Source organism: Tamandua tetradactyla, chromosome 25, assembly GCF_023851605.1.
Source record: "Tamandua tetradactyla isolate mTamTet1 chromosome 25, mTamTet1.pri, whole genome shotgun sequence".
Taxonomy (NCBI): domain Eukaryota; kingdom Metazoa; phylum Chordata; class Mammalia; order Pilosa; family Myrmecophagidae; genus Tamandua; species Tamandua tetradactyla.
Window position 1 is genome coordinate 33,629,980 of NC_135351.1, and position 16,562 is coordinate 33,646,541.

General features: G+C 41.3%; 1 protein-coding gene across 8 annotated transcripts in view; it reads left to right on the top strand.

Annotated features, from left to right (window-relative positions):
* Positions 1-614: 614 nt before the first annotated feature.
* EYA4 (EYA transcriptional coactivator and phosphatase 4) overlaps positions 615-16,562 on the top strand; it is a 293,063-nt gene continuing 277,115 nt past the window's right edge. For 6 of the 8 annotated variants that reach the window (XM_077144037.1, XM_077144033.1, XM_077144039.1 and 3 more), the window contains exons 1-2: positions 615-761; positions 1,539-1,672. The gene's annotated coding sequence lies outside the window, so the exon portion shown is untranslated. Of the gene's footprint in view, positions 762-1,457; positions 1,673-4,986; positions 5,113-16,562 lie in introns of those variants that run through there. The other 2 variants (XM_077144034.1, XM_077144036.1) reach the window with 2 other exon arrangements.

Consider the following 16,562-nt stretch of genomic DNA (forward strand, 5'->3'; position numbering starts at 1 on the left):
GAGTGACTTTAAGGATTGAATTGTCCTCCTTTAGGCCTCATATGAGACAGTGTGAGGACTGCTCATTGCAGCATAGCTTTCTTTGTGGTTAGAAACCACTGGGTTCCTCCTTGGGAAAGTTATTTCCATTTATTTGGGTCTCGGTTTCCTTATCTGTCATATGAGCTTCATGATAATATCCATTTCTTAAGGATGTTGTGAAAAGTAAACGAATTCGCATGTACTATAAGTGGCCAGGACAACGGCTCACATTTAGTATATTCTCAATAAACTAAAACACTTATTACTGTGATCAAAGCTCCTAAAATAGACAGGGGGGTGTAGGAAGGGGTGATTAACAGATGCTAAATTCATGGGTTGTTTATTCCGTCTACTTTGTGGTGGCCCCTGGTCATGATATACATGTGTGCACATATAGAAAATTCGCTGCTGTGGAGGTACGTAATGCATGCGCAAAAGGCCGAGGCCTGAAATGGCATTTCAGCAGTGTGCCTGGGAAGCTCTGACGCGGCCTTGGAAGTCAGTCTTCGCTGCCTGACCTTTGGCGCCCGGGAGGGATGCCTGTACCTGCGCCCGGCGCTGGAAGGGGCCCAGGCCCTCCCAGAGCAGTCTATCCCCAGTCGGCTTCCTCCTTCATAGCATTCATCTCCACGGAAAAGAGTATTTCCTCCCTTCAGAGCAAGCTCCCCAGTCTGCTGTGGGTTGGTTTTTATTTTACGTTGTTGCGAGGAGGTGAAGTCCCTTCTGTCTTCTCCCTTGGGGTAAGAAGGAAAGAGCGTGGAGGGGGCCCGGCACTGGGCCGGAGCGCGGGTCCGGGAGAGTCCACGGTTAGAGCAAACCCCGGGGATTGCCCCCTCGGAAGCAGGTGGGGGCAGCCGGCTCGCGGGTCCTGGGAGGGGGGGCGCGGCCGCGGATCCCTCCCCTCGGCCGGGAGGTCGCAGCGGCGGGCGCCAGGCCGGGCGGAGGCGGGGTGGGGGCGGCGCGGAGATTACCGCGGCGCCACCCGGGACGCCCAGGGCCCCAAGGCCGCGGGCGGGCCCCACGCGTGGCCGCAGCCGATGACAGCAGGCAGTTGCCCGAGGTCAAACCCAAAGGAGGGGTCCCCGCGGGTCCCGCACTCCGCGCCCCCGGGCGGTGGCGCTCCCCCCTCCCCTCCGTCCTCCCCCCGCAGCCCGCGCGCAAGTGCCAGGTCGCCCGCCGCGCGGCGCTCCTCCGGCAGCCCCGGTCCGCGCCGACCTGCCCCCTGGTCCACGTGAAGCTGTCGCTCCCATTCGAGAGAGGGACTGGCAGGGAGAAAGCTGGGGTGGGACGCGCCGGCGGCTGGGCGCGGGCTCCCTTTTTCTTTTCTTCTCCTTGGCTTTTTTTTTTTTTTTTTTTTCTTTTTTCCTTTTTCCCCTCCCTGTCGTCAGTCCGGAGTTTTGGCTCCTCTCCCTTCCTCCTCCCCCTCGAGCTGGCTTCCCCCCCCCGCCCCGCTTCTCCCCCACTTGTGGACGCGATTTGTTGGGGGGTGGCCGAAGGGGATGTCCTGTTTTCACCAGAGGCACTGCGCGAACGGGAAACTTCGACACTGGAAGGAAGGAGAATAAACACCTAGCGAACCACACACGGATCCGCGGCGGGGACGGACACTTGAACTTCACTCCGGAGTCCCCACGCATCCGGGAGGAGGGAGGTGAGCGTCCCCTTTTCCCGACCGCCGCCCAGAAACCCGTGAGGCCGGGTCAAGGGAGCCCCAAGCTCTGTCCGCGACAGCGCGCGGCCGGCTGGGGAGCCCCGCGCAGAGGACGCGGGACGCGCTGCGGGACGGCGGGTGGCGCCGGGGGCCCAGGACGCCTGCTCCGAGGGCCGCAGTCCGGCTCTGCCCGGCCGGCACCCCGAGTTCCCTCCGAGTGTAGCCGGCGGCGCGGGACGGGGCCGCGGTCCCTCAGCGAGCGGCGCGTCGTCTCTGCCTTCCTCGGCCGCGCTTTGCTAAGGAGCGCGCCCCAGACTGTCCCGCATTCCGTCTGCGACATTTATTACATCATAGTGACCCCCGAGATGATCCGGGTGGGAAAGATGCTACCCCAGGGCCTCAGAGGGCCCGGGCGCCTGGACTGGCTCGCTGCTGCGTGCGGGCTTCCACCAGGCTGGCGCGGGGATCGCCAGGCGCGCCCAGGGCTTTGAAACTGCGGGGATCCCACTTTAATCGTTGTTGGGTGGCGTGCACCCACGGTCTCCTGGAGTTTGCCAGGGTCCATGAAATTAGAGGCGCCCTGTTGGAGAAGTAGCGTTCATTGGCTCGGGGTGCGGATGCCACGGAGGGATTAGAACTTCTCCAACGAGAGGACCTGGCTGGGGCGAGCAGGCTTTCTCTCTTTCGCCTGCTGGGTCTGGGACGGTGGTGGGACCGGAATCCACTTGTTTTGGGTGTCGTTTTGAAAACTTTGGAAGTAGACTGTGTGTAGGTAGATTTTATTCTGCGTCACACTGCCACGGAACTTTTAGTTTAGTAACGTTTTAAGAATTTCTGGTTTGTATGTGTGTGTGTGTGCGTGTGCTTTGTATACAACACTCCAAACAGCTCGGAGCTACCGGGATTTCTCCGAGAGAGTCCCATCGCAGAGCGGTGGCGAAACGCGAGAGCCGAAACGCGAGAGCGCAGTTTAATTTCTTAGCCCGGGAGACACTGGCTCCGGACGCTGTCTCCCTTCACACCACTCCTGTTTCCACTTCTCTTGACCCTGAAGGGCGAATGGGGTTTGTTCTTGGGGCAAGTATGTGCGCGCGCGCGCGAGTGGGGCTGTTTGGAGACTCCTTCCCTCCGCTCTCCACCCCACTCCCCACCCCGCCCCGGCCTCTGCCTCCACCAGCGAGCCGGGCAGAGCGAGTCCTTCATGAATCCTAGTCCGGGGGTAGTGGAGGAAAGGTGCAGGTCCCTCTGCCCTTTCAGCCAGGCTGCAAAATAGCGCCGGGGCCGGTGTTTTGGTTTCTGAGCAGTTCCACGTGGAGCACCTCCGTGTGCGTGTGTGTTGTGTACTTGATCTGTGAGGAGGTAACAGGAGTCTTGTGTTCAAACCCAGTGGGCCCCTGGCCATTAATTTGCTTTCCTGGCTGTCATTGCAGACACTTCCAAAATCTGATACCTAAGAGAACGAACAGGTTAGGTTTCACATTAAGAGCTCATACTTAACAGTTTTCTTTCTCCCTTGCCCATTTTGGCTTGGCACCCTGGGATCCGCGTAATTGATGGAGCGAAATCTATCTTCTCGAATATGGCAATTTGTTCTTTTTCTTACCAGCCGCCACTTTTTGCACCCTCGGGCGCTTGTCAGTTTCCGTGCGGGCGCCGGAGGGACTTAGGTGGGAATTTCAGGCGCGTTTAACGACCGAGGGCTCCGCACCCACGGCTTCTGAAGTTTCATTTACACGTAGCGGCCGACGGTATTAAAAGTCGATGATGGAATTTTGTTTGACGGGGAGTTTTTATTTTAAAAACTTCCTCAGGACGGGGATTGTACTTGTTAATCTTTTCTCGGTAGAGCGTGATTTTGAGGAGGATCATATCCTTTTAATTTCTTTTAAAATATTTTGGGCAAGATTATAAATGAAGAACCAAAAGTTGGAAAAGGAGAAGGGGAGAGAGGATCCTTAATAAACAAAATACGTGGTACGGTGCATCTTCAAAAGGAGATTGCATTCAAAGGCATTTGTGTATTTTTTTTTTTACATTAAAAAGTTATGCCAGGAAATAAAAAGCAATAGTAACAAGAGACAAACTGTTTTCTGTAGGGCTACGCTGCCAGAGTCGGATTTTTATGGCAACAATACCAAACACAGATAGAACTACACCCACTTTTATTGTTGGTTATAAACCATAAAAATAGTTTGTTCCACCTGATTAAAAGTTGTAAGTCATTCAAAGTTAAACCAATTTTTTTTGGAATGACTGTACAAGCAACTTAAAACCTTTGACAGTTAAAGCTTTGAAAGTAGCGTAATTAGATTAGCTGGAAACTGTTCCTCCCCCCCACCCCGGATTATTAGGAATACGTTCTTGTTTTTCATAATAAGGGAAAGTCTAACATCAGTTTGGCTTCAAGCCTGGCTTCCTTTGTAAATTAGCTGAAAATGGTATGCTTCAACATTTTAAGCATCACAATTAGGGGTTGCTACACAGTTACAACTGTAATGAAAGCATTCTTTTTTTACTAATATTCATTTTATTGACTATCAGAAGCTGAATTTCTTCTTTCCAAAGTAAAAATTTAATGTTCATGTATACATTCATAGCTAATATTTATTTTAAGTAATATGCTCAAGTTTTAAAATAAAAAAATCTAAGATTTAATTAAGAAGTAATTGATTTAAGGATAGTCATTCTTATTGAAACCTATAGATGTGGGATTCTAGAGGATTCCTGGAGCTGGTTGAAAAATATTCTCTTTGTGTAAGTTCCTTTTGTGGGGGAGCTGGCACACAAGTGGTTTGTCATTTTTCTATATATTTTTTTCTTTCACAATCGCTTTTGGTGCAAAAAAAGAAACGTGACTTCTCTAAGATTTACATTTTTATTTATATTGTGATTTTGGGTGTGTAAAAATTTTACATAGCCACGGAAAATACAGTGTCCAGTTTCGTGTTTTCAATCTCTGTTGCACGCTCTAAATGACCTAAGCTGTGTCTAAAAATATGTTTATGTGGCTTGGTATTTCATTTTTAAAAAATTTTAAACACTGAACTTAAATCATTCAGATTTTTTAGAAAAGTAGGATGGTAGAAAAAAACACATAACTCTTGTTATAAAAGGTTAGCATGTTGGAAAGTTCACATTCTAACTTTCAAATAATAAAATTCAACTTATTTCACCCAGCGGAACCTCACACTTTTTAATGTAGCATTCAGGAAGAGGGGAGATAATCCTTTTCAAGACTTAGTGAAGTGTTAAGTAATTTAAGAATGTGAGTATTTATCATGTTTTTCATTATCTTTCTTTTTTCTATTAGGTTCATGCAGGAACACTGAACATTCAGTGAAACAGGCCCCCTTTATACGGGGTTTATTCACCATGCTTCTGCATTGCAGCTGCTGATCATATTTCATGGAGCTGTTAAAGCACTTAAAACCTAAAATTAGGTACTGTCTGGTTGTAAATATTTCAGATCACTCATTTAAGAAATAAATAGAAAGTGTGCTATCAAAACATTTTGAATCCTCTTATTGAAGTGAACCACCCTCTATCAAACACCTTGCTTTTTCTTTTTTTGCCTTGAGAATATAATCATGACAGTTTCTTTTTCAAATGACTATTATTCTTACATATTCTCAGTTCTTATAATGTGCCTCCCTGTGGAGTTTCTTAGACGAGTTACATTCAGATATACAGTGGGGGTGGGGGAAGAGCTTTTATTACGTTGGTTACTAGGTGAAGGAAATCAGCATCAGGTTAGGATGGGGCTGCAGGCTACCTGCCTCACTCATGAATTTTTCCCGGTGAATTGAGGAAAGACATTCTCTTTCAGGCGTTTTACCTAGAGATGGCTGTGGAGCAGTGGCGTATTTTATTGCAGCTATGTGTAATATTGCATTGTGCAGTTAGATGCAGTTTCTTGTGGGAGACACTGAATATTCATTAAATTAAAAACGGAGCCAAACTTGGTGTCATTTAGTTTGAACTTGAGTGGAAGAAAATAAACAAGAATAGCACATTCAAAAACTGCACAAGTAACTTTCATTGCCTTTAAGAGGTCTGAAGATTTTGTAAACATTACTGTCACCTAATATTGCTATGGTGCTTCACATCAATATGTGCCTTGGTGACGTGCCATTTAACTGTTGAAGCTTGTGATACCTACCATGGTTTTACTAGCAGAAATGCCCTGAAATGATAACCCCTATCCTTGCTCTATTTCAGAAAAAAGAGATGAGACATATTAATTAAAAAATAGAAACCATATTGAGTTTATATTGTGGTTTAAAACAGATTCAGAGAATTGTACCTCTGCGTCTCCCTACCACCTTTTCTGTCATTGAAAGGTGCTAATTGATCTTTGGACACTGACATAACAGTATAGCTTGATCTTTGAAACCTTTCAGCTACGGGTATGATGAAGAAAGCACTGTATTAAAATGTCAGGAACACTAATTTTTTTTCCTGTATGAAATATCTTCATATAACGTATTCATAATTTGAAAATTTTTCTATACAAACAATGACTAAGTTTATTTTAATGTACTTTTGGGCTTTGGGAGGGGAGAGTCCTATATTGCAATATGAGGATATTTCTAATATTTCTTTAGAAGAGCTTTTTAGATCAAAAATTTTGGACAAAGTCGTTGATCATGTCTGAATACTTTCAAAAGGATGTTGCAGTAAACTGATGTGAAATGACCATCTTGAAACTTCATATCTAAGAACATTGCCACTTAAAGAATATTCTAAAATAGAAATTGTCAGCTTAATCTTTAAATAGTCTTTAGTTTTGCTTTCCTCTATGGCTAATTTCTCTCATCACCATCATCATCCCCATCATAAGTAACACATGCTGAGGCTTAACTTCAGGCAAAACCCTCTTCTAAGTATTTACATGTATTTGTTCATTTAAATCATGTATAAATTAGGTACTTTAATTTTCCCTGTTTTACAGATGAGGAAGCTAAGAGCCAGTCAAGGAGCGATGAGATGGAGTTGGGGCCCCAGCTCAGCAGTCTGACCCCACAGACTTTATCATTAAGCTTCTTTCCAGGCAGCTTTTCCCACTAGTTAAACCTGAGGTCATTTTAAGTGGTACACAAACATATTATTATTTTCTCAGTTATGTATTTATTGCTACAGATATTAGAAAAAATAAGTTAAATTATACTTTAAACCTATTTCATGGTAATGTTTTTTAAGACAAGGCCAAAAAATAATTGAAGCAAAAACTTTTCAAAAGTGTCTAGCTAAAAAAACATATTGAGTAACGATGATATGAGTGCTGGGCCAAAATGGCCAAATTTGTCGAAGTTGATAGTGAATAACTGATTTTGGAGAAATGCCTTTAGTGCCTACTGCCTCCCACCTGTCAAGGACTTACGAACATATATGTATATATATATCATATATTTGACTTGCACATAGAATTTTTCTTTGCTTTTCAAGCCTTATCCATTGTCTAGATGTTGACAACTTTTTTTTTTTTGGTTGTTTTAACCCCAAATTCTGGTTTTGAATATCAGATCTAGGTTTTAAATCTCAGATCTACACATTTGTTTATGTTGAACCATCTAAGGAGTGAGAAGTTAAAGACTGAACAATGGATTTGTAGAGGCAGATCTGAATTATAATGGGATCACCCCCATTTTGGAAATACTTAAGATTTATAAAGATAACTGACTTCACATTACAATTTTTTTCTCTAGGTGAACAGTTTTGTTTTGTTAATGAAGCTTTAAGACTTATAAGTATTTTCCCCATAAAGCCGTGGTTTTTTGTTTTTCCATTGTTTTATTATTTGTGTATTTTGCTAGAGACCCCTTTATTTAAATGAGAGCTGACAGTGTGCCTGCTAGAGAAGCCTGCCCTGCTCTGGTTGTCACAGGAATAGTCACAGAACCACTCATCAGCCCTGCCTGCCTACCTTTGCGCCTCCCTCCACCCCCACTCCAAATTCTCTGTCATGGATCTTCGAGGGTCTGAAAACTGTTGCAAAGAATCATGAGGCTTTTGAAGAAAGGCGTCAGTTCAGAGTCCCTGATTTAGTATGTTAGTGTGTCATTCATCAGAAAAGCCCAAACTCTCAAATCCCTAAAATATCTCTTAGTGTTGTACATGGCCAAAAGGTTCACCCATATGTAACTTGGATATTCTTATGAACCAATCCACAACTTTAATTTAGCATTGAGAAAATAAAAAAAACAGTCAGAATGCTTCCTACATACAGTTACATGTCTGAATGAAGCACATGGAGACTGTAAACACAAAAGTTTACTTTATACAATCCCTCCCCACCCCTTTTAAAGACTTAGGAAGAAACTCCAGCATGGGTATAAATTGACATAGTCTTAGATTTTCATGTAGATTATTGCTACTGCTCTGTTATTCTTTTTTTTTTTTAAGTAAAATGACATTTCTTGTGAAAGCCTACAATTAAATCATAAAAATTTACATTCATGTACCATTAAGTTTATTTCTGCTCACAAAAGCAATAGCATTAAGTTTGAAATTCTATCCTTGCTCAAGTAGGTGTACCACATACCAAGCAGAGTTATTCTCTGAAAGGTCATGTACACAATTCACAGACCTTTATATATACCCAACGGGGTGAACTATTCATTACATCTCACCTCTGACTCTGAACTCCCTAATGTTCAAGGATATGAAAAGACCTGAATGTTCTGATTAAGAGATTGAATATTTCTTGCTTAATGTGTCCAGTATGTTGAAAGTGAGAATGACATTCTGATGACTTGGGGAGTCACCAGATCTCATAAATTAGCTAATTCTTTTCACTTAAAATTTTATATTTTAATGCAAATGTGTGTGAATGTCTGGTTATGGCTCAAATAATTCTACCCAAATTTAATCACACAGTGATTTCCTTTGGCAATGATTTCAGTAATCTCCAACTGTGCTTTTTAGTAGGAAATTCAAGAATGCAAGCCTCAATAAGTCTGTCAAGAACAGCAGTACATCAGAACATTTTTTAAAATTAACTTTAGGTGTTAAGATGCTGCTGCTTTTATTTTTTTTCTTAGTAGACCCTGGAAGAATTTTAATTTAGGTCTGTTTGTTTCCTGAGCTAGTCACTTCATTGATGCAGATATTAGTTAAGTTCTAGGTAGACAGTAAATTCTTAGTGAATGCTTTTCATTTTTGGTGTAGCTGAAGGCATGCAAAAATAAAAGTGCGATGAATTGTTTTTTTCAATTCTGTGTAATTTTCAGGACTTTGGGGGATTTTTAGTGTTTTATGTCTTATTATTATACTTTAACTTTTTCTCTGTACGTTTGATTCACCTACAGAAAGTTAGTTGACCATTTTAACCGAGATCATAGGTTTAATCCTCAGGTAATTGGAGTTAGCTTTAAGTAGACACTTATCACATAGATATGTGGTCATAATGTCTATGTCATAAAAAGTATAGTTGTGTCATCTTGACTGTTTCTTCTGTAGAAAATTCTGGGTTGTACTGGCTCCTTATCCAAGACTTTCCTGCCATCCACAGGGCATTCATCCACATTTGTTCGCTATTTTACTAGATCCCTCCTTGACTCAAAAAAGTCCCTGTGGCCTACAGGGCAAAATCCAAAATTCCTAGCTGGGCATAAAAAAGCCCATTGTGCTGAGAACTTGGTCAGGGGGCCAGTCTCCTCGCTTACCACCCTCTCAGAAGAAATCTCTTCTCCAGCCACATGGAAAACTGTACAGTTCTCAAACACATCTTAGTCTTTCCCCCTAATGTCTTTGTGCATGTGAATCTTCTAACCTGGAAGACATTTCCCATACGCCCTGCCAATTTCCTTCCTTTTCCTCTTATTCTTCAATACTCAACATTCAAAATGGTATCTCCCCTGGTAAGCTCCTCTGACGTCAAGAGGAGCTGTTAAATGCTTCCTTATCCTTAGTCCCAAAGCTCCCACTTTCTGCCTTTAGCATCATACTTGCCACCTCTGAAATGTGATAGGTTGCATTAAAAAAAATCCCACCTTAGACTGCAAATGTACCGAAGGGATTAACTATACTTGTCATCTCTGCGTTTCATGTTGTGTGAACGAGTATGCGAACTGGGGATGGGAATGGTGTTGCAATGGTGGACGGGACATCGCCTGCTGCAAGGTCGGAAGCAGTGGGAACAGCTGTGACTGTTACAAAGCCTGGCAGCCTTAGAATAGCCTCAGGGATTTTGTTATTGAATCAATAGAACTGGAACTTTGAATCCACGCCCAGATTGTGTGTGTGTGTATGTGCGTGTGTGTGTGTGTATTCACCACACATTGGGAAGTCAGTGGTCTAGTGAATAAACCAAAGATTCTGATAATCTCTACAGGTTGGATAATTCAGGGCAATTGAAATCTGGGGCACCTAATTCTTTTTTATAGGATAGTGGCTATGTATGAAAATATGGTGCCAAGCTGCTTGGGTTCAAACCTAGCACTGCCATTAAAGACTCTGTATAATGTTAAGTAAGTTATTGTTTTCTACTTGGGTTTTCTTATGTGGAAAATGAGGCTAATAATAGAACATGTCTCATGGGATTCCTGTGGGAATTCAAGAAATAGATATTTGTTAAACATTTAGAATGGTGCCCAATATGCATTTGGTTATTAAAATTCTGATTGTGTATTGTACATTAGATACCCCCAAATTTCCAGAAATTTGTAGAGCTGGGTTTCCTTTTTGGGGCCACCAAAAATTGAGTACCCAGTGGTACAAGCACAAATTTGGTACTCTGGGTTCATCTTGCCAAATCCAGCGTTCTATTTTGCATTCCTAGGAGAAAAGATTAGAGGTATTCAAAATTCGTCTTTGTCCATTTGAAATGCTTAGTATATCTTTCAACGGATAAGTCCACATACAGCTATTTAGACATTTTAGGGATTTAATCTGTGTGATTTCTCAGCTCCCTTAAGTAATTATAAGCACTTTCTATAATGGTACTTTTATTTGGTAACTGGTACTTAAATTTCCTTAGTTGTACTTTTCTCAGCCCAAAGGTACCAATTCTGAGAACTTGTATAATTTTCTATCGACAGTTGACTTGGTGAATTCAGGGTCAACTTCTTAAAGGATAACCTTAAATATTGTATGATCTTTATGTTTCTGGTGATAATGAAAGGTTGTTAACACTTCTGTTTCTAGAATGTGTCACGAGGTCTGTAGCTTCAAATGTAATGACAAGATGGTAGGTTGAGGTCAAGGGAAGAAGGGAAGTTGAAATGTTAATTTTCAAGGTTCTGTTTTTACTGTGTACCTGAAACTCATGCCAGTGAGTCGTGCAAATAGTATGATACTAATATCAATGGTGTGCCTGACTCCACCGATATATTTAGAGTAGGGTTTCTCAATCTCTGACTACTGACATTTTGGCTGGATAATTCTTTGTTGAGGGGGGCTGCCCTGTTCATTGTAGGGTGTTAAACAACATCCCCAGTTTCTACCCACTTGATGCCAGTAGTTACTCATTTTCTTTCTTGCTCCCCATTTGTGACAACCAAAACTGTCTCCAGACATTTGCTCCCCCTGCAAAGCACAATTGCTCCCAGTTGAGAACCCATTGCCAAAGCAGATCTTAAGATCACTCGATGTAGTCAAAAGCTTCCCAGAGCATGAAAGAATTGTTCTATTGTCAGCCAACTGTGCAGAATCTTCGTACTTTTCTCCCAAGTTTAAATGCAAATTCAAACAAGTCTCCTTGGTTTGGGTTGATAGGTGAACTTTACACAGAACAGACTGGCAGTCTCCAGCATATTATCTTTTTTTTTGGAAAAAGTATATGGTTGGGGGTGCAGAAGACCTGGGGAAATATGTAGGAAGTCAAAATTTACTTTATGTCTTTTCTTTTGACTCTTTTTACTGTTACTTCTCAATAGATACTTTTAATTCATTTTTAAAAATGGCAATTACTTGTCATTTTCCATAGAGGTATGGTCAATAATAAGAAACTTTTACCTTATTTAATTTGCAGTGTTAGGAAGGGTGAAGTTACCTACAGACATAACTGCCTAAGTTTAAAATCCACAGTGAGTGAGGTCATTTGTTCATTTTTAATCAAGCATTTTCCAAAGAACTTTCAGGATCTGGTGTTTAATAACAGTTGCACAGACGGAGGACAGTAACACTGAAAATATTGAAAAGAGTAAAGTCTCTTTTGATAAATTATCAAATCCATACTTTTTGCATTCTTCTTCCATAAATTTAATGTTGACATCAACATTTTTCTTATGAATAGTTAAGCAACTGGCTTTTGGCAAATGTGAACCATAATTTGATTACCGCCTCTATCTGCTTTAGACATGAGATGTTTCAAAAATGACTGAGAGGGACAAAGTGGAAACTTTCTTTTATAATGTTAACATTAAGTGAGAGGGCATAACTTTGCCCACATGAGTTTTGGGCTGAATGTAAAAATTGTTTTTAATAATAAGACAATTACACTTTATAAAAATATCATTAGAGTAACAGTCACATGACCTGTCAAGAGTAGAGCCTTTTATTTTTTTTACCTCGTTAGTAATTTTAAAGTTACTTGAAATCCCGAACACAGGCATTGTCTAATTTCATGATTTTACATGGATTTTATTAGACAGGTGATCTTGTTACTTGGAGGCCGTCAAAGTGACCTAGTGAGATTTCGTATCTTTTACCATTTGATGGTTAAGTAGGCAGGGCGGAGGTATTTAACGACAAATTACATGCACATACACACCCTACTCCTTTGATTTGGGTTGTAATTTCTGAAATATATTCTTGGAAGCGAGGGACGATATTCAAAACATAGCACATGGTATGTGCCCAAAATATCATTTTGTTTCCCAAGAGGAGAAGGACCCTGCACGACTATTTGTTAGCAGAGGGGTGAAGTGGGTGCTGCGCAACCCAGTGGCAAGTGGGGACTTCCAGCCAAGCCCAGAGTTTTAAGTCAGGGGCTCATATCACAAGTTTTCAGACAGTGGAGGTGAGTTCTGCTCTGTGCACTTACAGAAAGACCACAGAAGACACAGCCAACCTCAGGTCCATCCAGACACGCTGTGGCTGACATTGAACAGGAAGCCTGGTAACCCTCCAGTCGCTGGATAACAGCCAGCAAACCAGAGGCTGTATTTTTCCAAATCAGCACTTCCCAGGTCCATAAATCAGGAAACCCCTCCAGAGTATTTGATCACATTTTTACTTTCTAAGGTTGATTCTTTGCACCGTGGGTCCTGATGGGTGAGACTTAGCTACTTTATGAATATTCTATGGCATGTACCCCAGTGTGGCACTTCTTTTTCTCTCCCTGGGATACTCACCCTCCTCCCCCTCCCCCCCCATCCTCCACTGCCCCAGCTTCCTTCCCATTGGCTGCCTACCTGGAAAAAGATCTACTCAGCTTTCAAGGCTTTGCTCAAATGTCACCTCCTCTGGGAAGCCTTTCCTAGGGCTCAGGCAGAATTAATTCTTTCTTCTCTGTAATACCATAATACGTTACTTGAGCTGTTAATATAACAACACATTATGCTGGAGCTAAGTATACACAAGTATCTTATCTAGAGAGATTCTGATTGAGGGGGGAAATCACCCCTTTTGCCCTCTGTAGCCCTAGTGCCTTTATATTGATGAAAATTAACTGCACTATTCCATCCATGTCTTCAAAAAACAGGCATTGAAAAACAGACAAATACCAAGGATGAATCCCACTGACTTTTTGATTATGGTCACAAAACCCAGTTTATTGGTTATTTTCTGCTGTGACTTATTTAGAGCTTCATCTGTACCAAAGTACAGATTTAAAAGACAGATGTCTAATTGAGGTTTACAGTCTTCATACTCCCAATTTTCTCCAGAAACAAACCTTGGCCTTTTCAGTTGCTTTCTGCTGAGATTAATTTCATGTTATTTTGAGGAATTTTTAACCCTCAGAATTATGGATTTCATCTGAGAGGAAACATTTTCCGTCTTTGTTTGTGCCAATGTTTCAAAACGTAGGGACCAAAAATCCCAGATGTGTATGTTAAAAATATATGTAACTCTTTGGTGAGATAAATTAGTTTTTTTTTTTTCCCAGACACAATGAAGAAACATTTTTTTGTTCGGTTTCTAATGGTTTTTTAGACATTTCCCCCCAAAATAAGCAATACCCTTCAAAACCTCCAGCTTGCCTGTTTAGTGGGAAAAAGTGCCCTCCCATGCCCCCCAAATAACATTAAATTAAAAAGATTATCTCCAATAGTTTCAAAAATTGTGGTTTTATTTCCCTGTCTGAGTCATTTTTGAATGCAGGACGGGATTCCATTACATCATAACGAAGCTTATCTGCTCTGTATGCTAGTAGGTCACATCGTTTATCAGAGATTCAGAGATGACGAGGAATCTTGCCCAATCCTTCCATTTTGCAGATGAGATAACTGGATTGAGACACACGAAGTGATTTCCTCCCAATGAAGAGAAAAAGAGAATCTCGGCGCGGGAGACACGCTAGCGATTCCCACTCTACCCCGTGTTTCTTTCCGTTTGTGTCTGACAATGAGTTGCAAAACCTGGCATCCAACTGTCTTCGTTGGAGCCCACCCGCTGTGGCTCCCCAGCCCTGTCACCTTGGGCGGGTTATTTCTAGCCTGTGTCAATGGGGCATAATAATAATAATACCTGCCTCCGGGAGCGGGCGGTGCAATCACCGAGTAAGGGCCGGCCCACTGCAAATGCTAGCGAAGTATTTTGAATTGCATTCTTCCAATAAACCGCTGAGTATAGGTAATATTTTAAAAAGGTAATTCATGCCACTTCAACAAGGGATCTTTTAAAATCAGTCATCTTTTAAGAAAAAGTTTTAACAAAAGGAGCTCTGACTTATTATAAAATATTAAAGAAATTATGACAGGATTAACCTGTCAGGGAGGGAGGGAAGTGGCTGGAAAAGGGCAGGAGAGAGGATTCTGGAATGCTGATTATACCCTTTATTGCTATCTGGTTCCAGGAAGACCTTGAATCTTTGCAAATTCACCCAGCTTTCTATTTTGACTCGTGAATTTTTTTGTGTGTGTGCATGTTATTCTTTTTTTAAAAAAGTTAAAAACTGCAGATAAGAGTTGAAGTAAAAAGTGGATGTCCCCACCTCATTCATCTCCAAAGTCCACAGATCAGCTTAAATTGTCGCTAGTACTTCAGTGTACTTTCAGACATTTTTGCTATAACTGTGAACTATACGTGGATGTAATTTATTCTTATTTTACATTTTAAACTCCAAATGAGATCATGGATTTGTCTTAAAACTTACTTTTAGTTTGCTGTGTCTTGAATATTTTTCCACAACAGTACATATAGATTTGGATATTTCTATTTACCATTTTATGTAATTTAAATGTTTCCCTCTTTAGGATGATTTAAGTTGTGTCTAGGTTTTTACTACTGTCGTGTTGTGGTGAAGATTTTTATATATCTCTCTGTACCTTGGTCAAAAATACCATTGGCTAAAACTCTTAATGCAGGATTTTAATAAGTGAAAGGGTACGCATATTTTGATATTGCGTAGAAGTGCCAAATATTTTTCAAAAAGATGGTAACACCTTGTATCCCTGTGATGACGCGTGCATCTTTCTCTGAAAAGCCGATTGCAAGCCTTTCTTGTTACCTGAGCATCTTGTCATTTGTATTCTTGTAACATGGGTGTTCACAGAAGTAAATTCCTTGAGACCCATGCATTAATTGGAACAGCCCACTTGGGGGAAAAAAGAATGCTATTAACCACATACATAACAAATATATATGCTACATATAGTTACTCTCTCACTTAATAGTGGAATGCTATTGCATAGCTGTAGGAATAATTATTGTATATATCCATAGTTCTTTAAACTGTAGGAAGGAAATATCAGTGTACATCATGTTTAGCACATTTTTTTCACTTAACACATACACTGTGGTACCAGAATTACTAAGAGAAACAGCTGTCACTCTGATGTGATTGATGAGAACTTATGAGGCATTATGTTTTTACCATTATTATTCTTTTAAGAGTTAACTATGTGCCAGGCACTGTTCTAAGCACTTGACATATATTGCTATAGATTTATAATAGAAGAAAGGCCTAGAAGTTGTGTTATAAATAAGAAATTGTTCCATTTTGAACATTAATAGATATTACTATATCTCAACATATCAACCATGCCATATCAATGCACTGATCTGTAAATCTGCAAATTGGTTTAATGTGAAAATTAAAGTTAATGCATCAAAATCCTGAAAATTGCTACCCAAGTCCTGATGAAAATAGTATAATATCTAAAGTTTAAAATGAAGTATATTGATCACTGTACTTTACTGTTTGATCCTTATTTGTAGAAAACGCTTTCTCCATAATGTTCACTTTCATGATTTCTGCTTAAGTTTCTAGTTAGCCTTAGTGGTTATCTAGTGCCTTAAAAGAGTAGTCCAACTCAAAAGAGTTAATTTATTCCTCCTGCACTGGGAAAATATGATTATCAATTTTTGTGGTTTTTATTCCCCCTGCAGAATTTCCTGTTATTCTAAGGGATTCAATAGGACTTATGCACATAAAGCTGAAAATTATATTACTGTGGGGAAACTGCTTTGTGCCTTTGAGAAGGAACTCACGAGCTAGCTTAGGGGTACTATGTGTGTGTAGAATAGCTAACATTTTCCTCCCAAGAAATTTCACATTTGCAGTTATAGCACTCTTAAATTGATTAAGGATTTGCCCTGTATTTCCAGAAGCACTCAAGAGTACTTTTATGGTTATAAGACTAGAGTGCGTTAGAAAGCCAGAAACCAGGGAATAACGCCAGAGGCCTTCTCAGCCTGCCTACATTCCTAACTTCACCATATAACTGTGTGGCAGCCTGGAAAACCAAAGCAACTTCCCTTCCCCCACCAAGGAGAGCTACGGTGG